The sequence below is a fragment of the Dromaius novaehollandiae genome, chromosome 5 (assembly GCF_036370855.1).
Source record: "Dromaius novaehollandiae isolate bDroNov1 chromosome 5, bDroNov1.hap1, whole genome shotgun sequence".
NCBI lineage: Eukaryota > Metazoa > Chordata > Aves > Casuariiformes > Dromaiidae > Dromaius > Dromaius novaehollandiae.
Genome location: NC_088102.1, coordinates 7,369,145 through 7,384,406, shown reverse-complemented (window position 1 = coordinate 7,384,406; position 15,262 = coordinate 7,369,145). Strand labels below are relative to the sequence as shown.

At 38.6% G+C, this 15,262-nt stretch overlaps 2 long non-coding RNA genes across 3 annotated transcripts; both read right to left on the bottom strand.

Annotated features, from left to right (window-relative positions):
* Positions 1 to 1,620: 1,620 nt before the first annotated feature.
* Positions 1,621 to 3,608, bottom strand: LOC135328637 (uncharacterized). The gene is made up of 3 exons (XR_010389593.1): positions 3,415 to 3,608; positions 3,006 to 3,081; positions 1,621 to 1,839 (listed from the first exon to the last, which is right to left on the bottom strand). It is a non-coding gene; the product is annotated as an uncharacterized LOC135328637 (long non-coding RNA).
* A 2,032-nt stretch (positions 3,609 to 5,640) lies between these two features.
* On the bottom strand, positions 5,641 to 15,209 carry LOC135328436 (uncharacterized). Of its 2 annotated transcripts, XR_010389284.1 has the most exons (4): positions 14,632 to 15,209; positions 14,215 to 14,413; positions 11,749 to 11,803; positions 5,641 to 5,726 (listed from the first exon to the last, which is right to left on the bottom strand). It is a non-coding gene; the product is annotated as an uncharacterized LOC135328436 (long non-coding RNA). The 2 variants fall into 2 exon arrangements; XR_010389283.1 differs by having other exon boundaries at positions 14,215 to 15,209.
* Between the last annotated feature and the right edge of the window lie 53 nt (positions 15,210 to 15,262).

Sequence of the window (15,262 nt, the reverse complement as noted above, 5' to 3'; positions counted from 1 at the left end):
TGTGCATTGATATCACCCACTCTTCCTTTTAATTATTTCAGTTTGTATAAAATGGGTGTTCTGGTTAAACTTTGCATAGAAGTGGAGCCTGAGGTATCATGATTTTGTCTGTACATTCTTTAAGAGGGAACATTTAGTACAAATATTCACTATAGTGTTGCAGGATTTGTATTTCTCGATCTGTAAGTGAAAAAGCTGTACTTCTTTCAGTGTTTCACATGTAGTCTATTCAGAAGGTCAGTAAAAGCATGGCCTTTTTGTTTCAGGTTCCCTTAGTTACCTTCCCTGTTTCTCCTACAGTCTTCCACTAACATTTGACGTAGGTGGGAAATAATATATTTGAAGTTACTCTGTAGCCAGAAAGCTGGTAGACTGGCTGTTTGTTCCAGATCCTATAATAAGGCAAGAAGCATCCTGGGTCCTGTAAGATCCATCAATCTAAACAGAAATATTTATTTACAGTTTAAAACTAGAAAGTGGCTATCAGTAGAGGATTTGCCTTCTTTCACATAGCCCTAGAAATAATCTTTCTCCATCTCAGGGGGAAGAGCTTTGAGCATAAGGGGTTTTGAGCATATCTTCAAGTTATAAAGAAATATTTGTATGGCTCCACAATGGCTGCACCTAGAGCCACAGGGCCACGTACACCCCTATCAGTGTTTCAGTTCCCCAAGGCTGTAGTTTATCTGTGGCACTCAGAGCTGTACCTTTGGAGAACCCCCGTTTCAGTGCATGAAATTGCAGACTGAGTGGCTCCTCTGGTAATTGAGCCAGCTCTTGTCGCATGAACTTGGATACAGTCTGTGGTTGTGTATCGTCACTGGAAACCATTTTAATCAGTCTCTGTGTGAGACCAGCGAACCTTTCAAATCAGCACCTGTGATAATTCTGTGTCCCTCTGAGCTATCTGAGGACCTGGGTAATTGTAAGTTTCCATCATAGGATGCCGCTAGAAGTTTCCCATGTACATTTTCTGCAGTAGACAGTTCCATGAAAAATGCTTTGGAATGGGATTTGTATCACCTAGCAATACTCATCTAAATGTTAGACATATAGTCAAGCTTATTGTCCATGCTCTCTTGAACCAGAGGAGAGAGACAGGCACCTTCACATAATCATTACTCATATGGTAATTGGTATCTAAAGCAGGTTGGGTGAGTTGCCTTCTGGAGATGATGTTTTGTCTCCTGGAGTTTCTCTGGCTATAGAAGAAGCTGAATGCCAACTTAGACTAGACACTTAATTTTTAGATGGCTAAAATTAAATAAAATGAATCCTATCTGTGGTGCATAGAGGGCATCTAATGTAAAGCTTCATATTAATTATATATGTGGCCTGTAATATCATGAATTTGAACTTGCCAGAACTTTATGCTTGGCTTGTGAACTACCCATGCCCTGTACCACCTCTTCTCCAGTGGGCTGTACCTATTTTTGGAACATAAAAGCCAGCTGGATGACCGTTGCAGACTTTCAGTCATCTCGGTACTATTGCTGCAACACCCTGGTGTGATGGCATCTGCAGGTATTTGCTCAGACAGCTGTGCCACTGGGAACTCTATAAAATGCCAGTACTGTAGCTATGATTAATAGTCACACGATCATCAAAAGCACTCACCTGGGGTGTATCCTGGATCCAAACTGAATTTACGTGAAAGATTTCACAAAGACTTCAGGCTTTTGAAGAATATGATATATAAAGGTCCTGCAGTCTTGAAATGCACCAGTTCTGATGGAGTTTGGCTTTCTGCTAGAGTCTTTACAAAGGCTATGCAGACTCCTACACTTCGGCCCCTCTGAGACAAGATTTGTGCTTTCCTCATATTTTTTTTAAAACAACCTGCAAACAGTAAGGACATGTTTTTAAAGCAAATACAAGTAATTCTAAATCTATAGAATTATGTACAAAATCATTAGGGCATTCACGATGTGGTTTTATTATTATAGCTGTAGGAAAAATAAAAAAATTCTCAGTGGTGAGTTTTATTTTTCTGGCAGAATTTGCTGATGGATGTAAGCTGCAGTTCAGGAAAATCAACAAAATCAAAGCACATTAAAGACCCAAATATAAAGAGAACAAAAATCCTTTTATTTTGAAAATTTATATTAATATAAGGCTTTATTTCAGAATATTGTTACTATTTTTGTCTCTCCTTTTGTCTCCAATTCCCCATATTTTATCTGTAGGTTTCTCATTTGTCAGTAATCATTCTGTGTCATATTTACACTGACCAAGTACAAATAAAAATCAATGTAGTCATGATAGGATATTTTGAAAATCTTTTCCTGTTCCATTTTTACTATTATCAGTGGCCTCCACCCAAAAAAGCAAACATAGGCTAACAAGTCATGTTGGACCTGTGCTAACCCTGAGCATTGCACAGAGATGGAATGTGGTCAGTTTTCCCAAGGGAAGCTTGGCTACAAAAAGCCAAGAAAACCTTCATAATAATGAAGACTTGCTCTTCAATATTGTTGTTTGGTTATTCTCTATAATATTTTCCAAATTGAATACTGCTATTAGACACTATTTTGGCAGCTGAGTAAGGATATCAGATTCAGAAGTCCAGTAACACTCCCTCAATTTTCTTTTTCTTAAAAGAAATCTTTCTGGAGATGCCAGACTGATAGGTGTGATTCTGAATCTCTGTCCTTCGCTCTTACAGGTTTTCAATGTGCCATACACTTTCTGTGCTTCTTAATTAATGTGTTTTTTGTTATGTCACGTAAAGGCCAGTTTTAGTTGAAGAAACAAGTAATTTAACTGGGGAGCAAGTTCCACTTGCAATACAAGCAACACTTGTATTCTGTTGACAACAAGAAAGTTATTTGTGATAGAGCAACTTTGTATGTGAAATATGGGAAAATTATGACACCTCCCAGTTTCTCCAAACTTCCAAAACTGAAGCCAAGACACAAAGGTCATAAATAAATGACAAATTCAGGCAGCTCAGGAGGATAAATGCAGTTTGTCAAGAAGGTTCTCACAGCTCATATGCACATCACCTTTGTTTCACATGGTTCCTTCTATCTGTAGCAAAATGACAGTGGAGACTGATGGCCAGCAATATTTGCATTTCACCTGAAACAGAGGAATTGGAAAAGAATGTCAATATAGTCTACAAGCATTAATGATACTAATCTTTTAAATACCGTTCTCATTTTTTTTCTCTCTTTACAATCTGAGCTGCCTCAATGATTGAAATGGGAAAGTCTGCTAGAAAACCTGTTTGTCCTGAACCTGTTATATAAAAAGGAACAAAATAGACGTAGTGCTGGTGTGGCATACTGCTTCATGTTGGCCCCTGTGCTATCAACCAGATAGATACATGATGGTATGATGTAAATGGTCCCACTGGGATCATCTGCGTCACCCTTCAACACAGAAACTGGAAAACAGCTTATAGTGACGTACTTAGATTGATCTGAAGTACTCTAAAGGCTGGGTTGAATTCATGCATGGCAGGACTCAAGCACAGATATCTTTCTACGATCCTTTCCAGTTTGAAGGGGATGCATTTTCTTGAATCTTCATCTGTCAATGGTGAATCTTTACAAAATCTTGTGTATTCAATTGCTGAAAGTTTCATTTTTCTCCAAAAAATCTTTTTTGCTGTAAGACAGGCAGTGAAGCACAGAACAACCAGAATATTTTATCAACTAAGCTTTAGACTTTATTTCATGGGATAGTTCTTCTGTTCTAAAAATGTGGGTGTATATGTAAATTGCTGTTTTCATTTGCTGTTTGCTATTAGTAGTCCGTGCATGAAGGCCTCTATCCTCACTGAAGTCAGTGACAAAGCTTCCATTGACCTCAGTGTTGCAGGATCAAACCCTTAGTCATTAGCATGTTGTAAAAACGGCTGTTGTCCCAGCCAATTTTAATAGGCCTGCCTACAATTGTCATTTGTTTAGCCTAAAAATTAACTTAGCAATCACAGCTAAAATTACATGTCAGACTATTGATGCATAAGAATACTTCATACTGAGTCATCAAGAGTCTTATGATGCTCTTAGACTTAAGCAAGAGATTCTGAAAATTGATAAAACTGGAATTTTCAGATATGAAGGAGATTAGTTTTGATGAAAGGATAAGATTTATATTTGTTAAACTCCATTTCTTGTGTTACTATTCCTTTTCTTCTTTGAATAGCTGGATCTAGTTGACTTCTTTGTACAGCCAAACACAGCTTACTTTTTGATGCATTCATTCTCATAAATTGTTCAAACAGCTGTCTCTTAACAAGCCTGTTAGCTGGGACACAGCTAAGGCAATCATTTTTGTTGTCAATTAGATAGTTAAAATAAACTGGAGATAATCTAAAACCAAAATGTCACAGTTTAAATATCTCAAGGTTTTGAGAAATTTTAAATCAGAAGGATTTTGAATAGTCCAGGATTTAAAGGATACTCCTATTCTGGAACTGGATTTTGCCACTAATGTCCTTTTTAAGTGACAACATTACTGAAGTTTAAGTGTTGATGTGGTATGAATGACGTAAGAAATAAAGACATTGCTCATGTTTTCTGGCATAAGGGACACGATAAATAAAAATGGTTATGAGATCAAATCTATATGCAGTTTTTTTCTTATAGAAGTGAAACAACTTCCAGTAATTTGGATTTTTAGCATTTTTATGACAATTCCCTTCCTGGCCCCCCCCCCCCCCCCAACAGTGTCATGTTTCTTTTGGGATGGAGCAAAAAATATTAACAAAGCAATACGGACTATTATTAAAAGAAACTGCTTGTTGTGCAGTTCAAGCTCAGAGTATCAGAAGGAGGAACCTATCAGAGAAGGAAAATCTCATCTTCCAGGACATACTAGCATATGTGCTTTTGTAAAACACTTAATATGTCTACTGCAAGTAATGTGCTGCAGCTTCATATCATATTATTACTCAAAATAGGGACACTATTTGGAAATAATCTGAGTCTCCACGTGAAACAGAAAGTTGTTCTTCCTTCTCAGGAAATTTCAGTTAGTCCAAGGGATCAGTAGTCCGGCTACACCCTGAGAGATTTGGGACTGTGATTTCTTTTAAGGATTTGAAATATGCTTGCTTTCTTGCTTGCTTTCATTCATTGTAGTATATCACCCATCTATTTATTAAATAATATATATATATTTTGATTATACATACATTATATTTTTATAAGCACATATTTATTTTCGGTATTATTTTACCTTTATAGGAGTATTCAAAATAATTGGCTAGTACCTGACATTTAGAATGTCATACTCTAATTGCTCCCTTGTATTGTTTTACTCTGCTTTGTGTTCAAAATAAATAATATAATCCTTTGTAAAAGATAAGATAAAAAAGAGGAAAAAAGCTGGTCTTACAAAGATGAGATAAATGAAGTAAAAAGGCAAAGCTTTGTTCACAGCAGTCTGCTGAAAACTGGATTGGAATCATTAGCTCACTCTACAGAGGTCAAAAGACTGCCATTCTATGACATAAATTTCAATTAATATAGACAGTGTCTCAACATTAAAGTAGGGGTTGACCTGAACTGAACCCAAGTTAGATGAAAAGCTCATTACCAGTAACACTAGCAAATAGGAATTTTCCTGCAAGTGCAAATTGAAGAGCAAAGTAACATACCTCCAGAGCACTGAGCAAACACTTCATTCTGCTGCTAATTCTCTATGTTGAATTTGTGAATATTTAAAGATAATGGTTGTGAAATGCTTCCATCTTGTCTAGCTGCAGAAGTAACCTACTGAGAAACCCACAGTTAAAAAAAGAACCTGGTGCAATTTATAACATTCTCTACAGAAATAAAATTTCAGGATCCTTTCTGAAAGTGAATCCTAAAGGAGTTGATCTGTTGCCTTTTCAAGTTAAACTAAACAGTCCCGTTGACTTCCATGAGTCTACATTTCTTAAACTTGCTTGGGCAAAGCATTATTACTGTTAAGATGACTTTCATCAGTTTAAACTGCATTAATGGTACGGCAGTCATTTATCATAAAATCATAGAATAATTTTGGTTGGAAGGGACCTCTGGAGGTCATCTAGTGCAATCCCCTGCTCAAAGCAGCTCCAGCTAGATGGGGTAGCTTAGGTCTTTGTCCACTCGAGTTTTGAATCACTCCAAGGATGGAGGTTCCACAACCTCTCTGGGCACCTGCACCAGTGTTTGAGCACGCTCAGCATGAATTCTTTTTTTTTCCATTCAGAATTTGCTAATCAGAATTTCCTGTGTTGCAACTGTGTATGTTGTCTCTTGTCTTACCACTGTGCACCTCCGAGGGGAGTCTGGCTCTGTCTGCTCTATATCCTCTCATTAGGTAGTTGAAGACAGCAATAAAGTCTCCCCTTGGAGACTTTTTTTTTTAGATGGTGGTACTTGTTAAAGCAGTCTCAGACTTGCATGCTGTTTTCAGTTACCAAAACGGGACTGCTGGAGTACCATGTGCACCAAACTTACTGTCTCCCATCACCAGCGTGTTGTGTCCTTCAGTTGCTTAAGGAAGCACTCTGCTCTGATTTACCTCTCTGACATCCAGGGATTTTCTCGGATGAATAATGAGATCAGCTCTCTGTTTTGTTGTGTTGCTGGAATGGAAGCTAGTATTTAGCCACTGTATTTCCTTACTTCTTTATCTTCTTAAAATACATACTATCTATCTAGCAGGACTACTATCGATGGCACGTTGCTTTTGCTAACTGAGATACACAGAGAAAAGAAGTCCACAGTAGTATATGCTTCTAGAGCTTCTTACATAATATCTTCATTAAAATGCCAGTCACAGGGTTCTGTTAAGAACCAGTTCAGACTGTGATCAGCTTTTTAGGCCATGTTCACTTTTTGACTTTTTGCCTGAGAAATTCCACAGGTTCACATGCTTGATTATGCAATTATTTTCTTGAATTAATTGAAAAACACTTCACACGATCAGTTTACAGCCCTAAAGCTGATCTTCCTCATAATTTATATTGTGGAAGTAAAATACTTATGACCAGAAAAATCTCGATTTTTCTCTTAAAAACCATTGTTGTGTATGAAGATTGCCTGATATTTTGTGTTTTGCTGTGGGAAGACCAGCAGAGGGTGCCTGAGTTAGTGAACAAGCCCCGTTCCCAGATTTGTATTGGAATTGTTGATAATAAGAGTGCAAAAAGGAAGTAAACAGGAAGGTTACATTCATTTAGTGCTCTATCAAAACCAAAGAGGAATGCATTAATGAAAATGAAGGGAAACTAACTGACTAGGAAAGATGCACTATTAAGAAGCTGTCAGAAGAGTATTACTAATAATGAAGAATCCATGCAGGATTCAGAGCAGGATCCTAATTTATGTTCCCTGCTCATCCCCACAATGGAGTTGTTTCTCTTGACTACCTTGGGCCACTCAGGGAGACTAACCTTCTCTGCATCAGCCGTTTTGGATACTACCTTCTTTTCCTACACCCATTCTTCACTTAATATTAAATGTTGCCACAGAGGAGGTTTTCACTGCTTCCTTGCATGAGTTGTCTTTTCAGTACTAGTGCCACGAGAGAGCCCACACAGACACAAATCTTTTAGATTTATTACAATAGATTTAAATTGAATGGATATTGTTATACATTTTACAAATTTTTCCATTGACCTGGGTGACTTTGAAATCCAGGCTAGGGTGCTACATGCAGAACAGGGATCTAAGAATCAGAATGTAAAGAGCAATGATAATTTCTTCTTCACCATCACAAGAGATTTATTCCATATCTATAAAACATGAAAGCCTTTTTGAAGAGAAAGATGAATTATATGCTTTCTCTTTCTCACATATGATATATTCGTATGACATGGTATTTTCAGATATGTTCTAGCCCTTACCTATAGCTAGTTCTCTGAGGAAAAGTCCTTCATATATTTGTATCTTGACTCCTAATATTTCATTTGAATAATAGTGAAGAATTGCATAGCAGTACTGTCACACAAGCAAAACTGCACTATCAGATGTAATTTTCTTCAACAGACCTGGCATTTTCTTTATTTTTGGTATTTATATAAACACAGATGGTTTAGTCATACCCTTAATGTAAACCAAAGACGGTATGTTATAAAATGAAATGGATAATATGACTTAGAGACTCTGGGTTCTGTCACTGTCCAACCATAGTAAACAAACCTTATCTTCATATAAGTTGCCCATCCCTTGCAATAAAAGGTTGGAGTTTTTGTGGATTTCTCTTTTTATATTGCTCTGGGTAAAAGTGCTTTTAATGCCAATAAACAGAAAGAGAAGTCAAAGTAGTGTGGTCTGAAGAAATGAGCAGAGCTCAGGCAGTCACTGTTGATTTAAAACTTGACTTTTGAATAAAATTTGCCCTTATGGAAAGGACCTGCATAAAACATGCGGAACACTTAAGTCCCACTTAAATATCCAGTCACGGCTTTGAGGGAGACCTAATGTGCAGGAGCTTTCTGGATGGAATGAAATACTGTCCTTTAAAAAGTAACATGCTGCTTTTAAACAGAAGTAGTTAGTGTAGGTGACACTAAAAGCATTGCAAGCACTTTGCAAAGCCAAGCTGCTTATAATATAATTGAATGTCATGGAAAGTCATGGAAAGTCATTCTTTTGGAAGAAGAGGAGGGTCAAGTGGAGCTGCAGGTGGCTGGGACTACTGCACAGTTTTACGGCCTGGAACACCTACATCACACTGGGCAGAGAGCAGAAAAGTGCTCTAGCTTTTTATCTGGAGAAAATCCATCCCAAGAGAGGCCACGAAAGTCTGTGACCAACAGCCGAGAGTCATCCCCCTTTGTGTTTGTAGATGCTTCCTATATTTGTCCTGGCTGGCTAACAACTGTCTTGCCATTGTGTATTTTTATAGTACTATTTTGTACTTTTCTGTGATGCTCTGTTGTCAGAGGTTTTGTTTGCTTTTTTAAGCCATCCTAGCTATGCCTCTACTAGTAAACAAAACAGTCTGTGGACTTTCTCTGGCATTGAGGCCAACTGGCCTGTCCTGGCTCGTGTCTGTAGCCAGAGCCTCTCAGCCATAGCCAGCGCTGTTTGGGAGAGTGTGCGCTGGCATGCACCAAAACCACACTGCGAACCATGATAACAGTTTAAAAGTATGGGCTTCCATGTGCCAGCACAGGAGTCCATGCCTTGGCCCTTCTTGGCTTACTAGTATAGATGTATCTTAGTTTGGAGTAAAAGTGATTTCTTTTATTTACCTTTTATTGCTCAGAAACAGGTTATATGAAACTGTAATGCAGTGGCCAGGAAGGCAGTATCAACAGTTTCACTTACTGTTGTCCAAATAGACAGAAGACACAGTAGTTCAACTTACCCTGTTGAGAACTGCCTTGCATTTACAAACTGACAGAGTTTTAAACTGATGTGAGCTCTCACACAAAAACTTAATGAAATAGACTGAAATGAAATGGATGCAAGGAGAAAGTGAAATTAAGGAGAGATCTGAGTGAAGAAAAATGGACACACTTCCTTCAAGCCTCCCTCTAAATGGCCTAAGTAAGGCGGCAGGGAGAAGGCGCTAACTGTAAAAAACCATGAAGACTGAACAACATGCTGAAAGCGGAAATGAGAAGAGATTAGGGCAGCAGGAATGCAGAGGCTTAAGTGTATAAAAACTCAGAGAATCTAACAAGAAGCTAATTCTGATGCAGAAAGCAGAAAGCTCCTGCTCTTTAAAATAGTAGGAAAACATTCACTGATGTAGTGAGAACAGAAGTGCACCTTAAATCCATGTCTAAACAAAATTATTCCTCTGCATTGAAGAGGTTTCAAATGGATGTCTATTACCTAGGGTAAAATTTTCATTTTCCAATAAATTTTATTATGGAAGAGAGAACATTTTCTTAAATAATAATTTGCAGTTGAAACAGATATAAAATAAAAACTACAGAAAGTAAATATCCACTGTCCAACCAGAGAGGTTTATGTAAGACATATTTTTGGCACTCAGTTACGTTTACATGAGGCTGCCTTTGTCCGTGTGTGTTTGTTTGTCTCCTCTTCTAGCAACACCAAATCATATGGCATAGGTCACATTCTGAAGCTAACAGCAGAGTCAAAATCGGCCTTACTTCATTTGCACTCATTTTATGATAGATTCACTCTAAAATTTTGTTTTCCTAATCTAAGCAAGGAGCTTTTCTCCTTAGAAGCTGTTCTGCTACGCTCACAATGGAAGAGGAAATACAGGAAAAGGGAATACAGAGCTGCTGTACCTACCAGCTATTCATTTTAATGTTCCTGTATCTACATAAATAATTTAGTGAAGGAAGAGCATTTTTCAAATTTATGTTTTACACAGACATTGAAATAATCTCAGCTAATTGCCCTGGAGTTTTATTTACTATGATGTGGATCAAAGGAATTGCGTCACAGTCCTGTGGAAAATATTCACACCCGTGCTTTCACAGTATTATTCCCAAGGCTGGCATCAAGTCACCTGAGGCCCCCTTGTGAACGTTCAGAGAAGAAGCTCTTTACCCACAAATCCATGAAAAGTTTGCTTATTTTATACTACAGTTCCCTTTATAATGGTGGGTAGTCAGACCTGCTAGAATCTGGTTGATTCAGGCTCAGCGAAAAGAAAAAAAGTATGTAAACGTGGTTGTATAACTTAGAAACGAATCAGAGAAAGCTTGGAAAAAATTGGCAAAGCCTGAGACAACTAAGGATGTACGCAGCCATCAGACAGGAGGTGTACAGTGCAGGAGGCTTGAGGACACTAACCCAGAAGTCCTGCATATCTTCTGTATCTCTTGCTATTGCTGGCCATACCTTATGCTTAAAGCATCCAAACCACATTTATGTGTTACAGTATACTGCATGCAACCAGTATCTGTTGGTGACTAGCTCTGCCTTAGTTTTTCCATTTCCAAGTCTACAAATGTGAACTGTGATCTAGCTCTAATGGAACAGAGAGAAACACAGTTAAACTGGTAAAGGATTTGCTAAAGGTATTTGAACAGAACACAATGTAGATGCTTAGGTCATCAGGATTTGAGACCACTTTTATTTAGGTAATTACATCATGGATTGAAGGACCCAAGTCTAGGCAGGGTGTATAAAAATTCTGGCTTTTTGTTTAATAAGGCAAGCATTACTCAATGGAAATCATTTTGCATGGTCTTGCTCTGTCATGATGGCAGCCAATATTGAGATATTCAAATGATATATCATAAAACAATTAGAAAATTCTGAAAGTTTTCTTTCTTTACAGTGGCTCTACAAAGAATTTATAAAATATCACACTGTTATTAATACTTTTGTAGTATGCCAAAATTATTTGTTTCAGAAGTATAACCAACTTCTATCCCTTTCTTGTTGCAACTGTAAAACTTCGGCAAATCATGTGAACCTAAGGAATATGTATGTATAACTTACTGCTGCAAAACTAATTCTTAAAATTAACAGTTTAATCAAATTACTATTACAGGCCTATCTTCAGAAAAAAATATTAAGCAAGTACTTTACAGAATAGGTCCTATTGTAACCAATGAGATGTGAGTACATGCATATTGTTAAAAACATACTCAAGTGTTTTGCTGCGTAAGGATGGGTTGAAACAGATGCTTAATTGCCTTGCTAAATTAGGGTGTAAATAATATCCATCCATACCTTCCTATAATGTGGTGTGATGTTTGCAGTATGCACACTGGTATTCTTTAGCTATCACAGGATGATTTCTATGAGACAGGTATGTATAGTTATTTATTTCTTATGTGCAGCTGAGATGTGTACATTTTCTGTGTTTCTCAAGATGCCTTACCTCCATCACCGAAGAGACTACATCCGTCTTACTTCAGCTGAAATCAGTGGGAACCCTGAAGAAAAACAGATGGTCATCTTGTCCGATTACAAGGCTTAATAACTGCCTAGTTACGCATGTCATATGGCCGTGTGTTCCAACAATTCCTTGTGTGGAAATGCCGCACCGTGTAAGAAAAGTACCATGCAGGACTGAGAAGTGGGGCAAAGGGACAAAGAATGAAGTTTGAATAAAGAAGCAAGCTGTAAACTCGTAACAGGCTCCTAACAGAAACAGATACGAGAAGTACCATAAGGATGCCAGAACCTACTAGATGAAGAAATCATTTCAATAACAGTATCGTGGAGCAAAACCAAGATGATGAAGTCAGTGTGAGAAGAGGTACAGAGGTGCAAAATGAGAGGATGTAGGGCAGGAAGAGGAGGACACGGAGTTGTCACCCTCCCCAGTAGACAGAAAGAAGCACTGCCAGTGTACTCTGCTGTGTTGTCTTAGGACTATGTAAGAAATTCATATATATGTCAGATATATTCTGCTGTATATGATCTGCACATGTTTATGAGTTTATATGGGATAGGTCTATGCATTGCATAAACCTGCTCTAAAAGTAGATGAATTCTGATGCTGTTCTTGAAATTCTTGTTCATTCCACCTGCCTCTGATTTTGGGTTACAATATAGTTATTGCAGAATACAACAACAATGCAAAAATAAAACTATTCACATGCCTTAAAAGTTTTAGTTTTGTGGGCAGATAAACCATTAGATATACTTCTATTTCATCTTTTTCATTGTTGAATATAATATATCATTCTGATTTTTCCTCTTACTTATTTTGTTCCTGACATTTCTACTGTAAACACTGTCACACAGAAAAAGCTGCTTAGACACTAACAAAAAGCCATTCCAAAACAAATCTAATTGGAATCAGAAAGCTGAAGAGAACTACTGGAGTTCCACTTTTTCACTCTGCTGTCACATTTTCCTTCTGCATTTAGCAGCATTAATAATAATACACATTCATTATTCATTAATAGAGAGCACTTGAGAGTTTATATCATTGAACTTGTGCACAAGGTCTTAATACTGCAGAATGGCAGAATAAAAATAAATATACAGGAACAGCGCTCTAATCAAATATTTAATTCTGCTTCATTTCTTTGGGGACAGAAGGTACCTTATCTTGCTTTTATTTACATTCTTTTAAGTGTGTCAATATAATTTGTGTAACTGTAAGAATAAGCGTGTTATCTTGTTATGTTCTGAGTTTAATTGATCTGTTATCTGCTGCCACAGAGTCAACAAAGGAACCTCACCAGGGTTCACAGCAAGATGTGGAGCAAGACTGTGACCTCTCATTTTAGTTACCGTTCCTCATTTTATTTTCAGAGCTTTGTACTTCAGCTTCCCATTGGCTCTGGCACTTCACTACCACAGTTATGCACTTTGTATAGATATGAGACTCTGTTTACTGAACTCCAAAGTGCTCTCTGCATAAATCACTGCACAAAGTGCAACAGAACTGTCATTTGCTCTGTTGATGTTCAGGCTGACTTAGGTTGATTGAGTCTTTAATCCTCAACCACATTTTTGCAAACTGTTAGTAGTGATACTTGTTCAGAAAGTGAAAATTTAGTAATAATGGCCTGTTCAGAGAGTGAAATTAGTTTCTCATATGGAAAGTAAGCTCAGGCATTACAAAGAGAAATATTTTTTGGTTTTGCTTGGGAATATAGATGTTGGTCAAATCCAAAGGCTTTGTTATGACGTGATCCTTTAAAAGATGTTTCAGTTTGCTTTGGTATTTTGTCACATAGCTCTTCTCTAAGTAGGTGCCGGCTCTGAGGCAAGAAAAAGAGTGTGTGTCATTGTCAATGCTCGAAACTGTACTTCCAGCAAGCAAAGCCAGAGCACTGCTGACCACCAAGATGAGACCAGAAGCTGACAACCTTTTACTCCCATCAATCTTTTTCCAGTTGCTTTAGGGTTGAGAAGACGACAATCCCTAGCACGATTCAGATGGTTACAGCAACCATATGTAAACGCTTCAGCCTGTGGTCGCTCTAATGCTGTCTACCTGATGGGGATCTCAAAAGAAACACTTGGATGTGTATAATGAAGATAGTTTTCTTAAGTACAATTAGCTATCATTACGACAATACTAACAAGATGAACGTACTTGCTTTTTATGTTGGAAAACAGCAAAAATGGCCATTGCTTTGTAAAGGACTTTGTAGCTTTCTCCAGTGCACTCCTTTTCATTCTCAGTCAAAGTCACTTCATGCCTGTAACGTTGGGGATAGGCGGCAAAATCCCTACTGATGGCAACTGTGCACATACACAAATGCACAAGAGCTCTCTAAAATGTTTAGTGAGTTTGTTTTTTAGCAGGAAAAATCTATTTTATTCAGTTTTGTGGTGAAAAGGATTGAAGCGCACAGTTACATGATCAGGTCTCACCACTCACCAGTCACAGGATGCCAGGACCTTGCGACCTTCTCCTTTCTGTGCTGCGCCCGAGCTGCTGCATACCTCTCTCTTCAGGGATAGCTGGGGAAAATCCCCCCTGGAAATACGGCGTAGGTGCAGTGTGTGTCCTACTCCAGTTTTATACTTCTTATTCTGGTGTGTTGTAATGCAAGGCTTCGTGATAGGGTGTGCAGCACCTGCACTTAGCGTAAGGAGGAAACAAACCCCAAAAGATATTCCCAATTATTATAAAGTTCTGGCAGGAACAGACAACTGAATTTTGCCAAGAGAAAATTTGTTCATCATTTCCTAATTTCCCAATGAAAAGCAAGCAAAATAAATAACTTGCTGTTTATTTATATTATTTATGTTGAGGGTGGCATTACGGTTCCATTGCGCTATACCTTGTACTTACACAAAATAGTTCTTCAAGCTGTAAAATATGAGAAGACAGAACAGTTCAATGAACAGCTGTGAGCATGACATGCAACTGTGCAAAACGTGATAATCTGCCTTCAGGTCCCTCCGAAGGGCTGTTTCCGTTCTGAAACACCACAAGCAATTAGTCAGTAATGACTGGTTTGGAAACAGCTGGGCAGAGGTGCTGTTTACAGAAATAAAGTGCCTTGGTTGTGCATTTTACTTTTCTGCCGCTTTTCCCGTGTTATTTGGGTCAGGCTCTGACAGGGCACAGTTGGAAAGGCCGGTTTTCACTGTCGGCACCTTTCTGCTCCTCGCCCACTGCGCAGGTATCCGGGCGCCTGTAAATCTCCGCTACAAACAACGCAGTTTCAGGAGCGGGGTTTTAAGGCAGGCCGCTACTGCGTTTTGCCTCAGAAAAACACTATTTTGCCTCAGAAAGTCGCAGTGCAAATTTTGTGGCGGTTTCGGAGTGGATCCACCAATGCTGTGGTCGTCCGTGGAGCGGGCAGGCCGCGGACGAGCCCCCGACCCCCCCCCCGGCCCGGCGGCCGCGGGGCTCCCGGCGCCGCCTCAGCGGCAGGAGGCGGGGAGCGGAGCCGCCCGCGGGGCTGGCGACAGCGGGG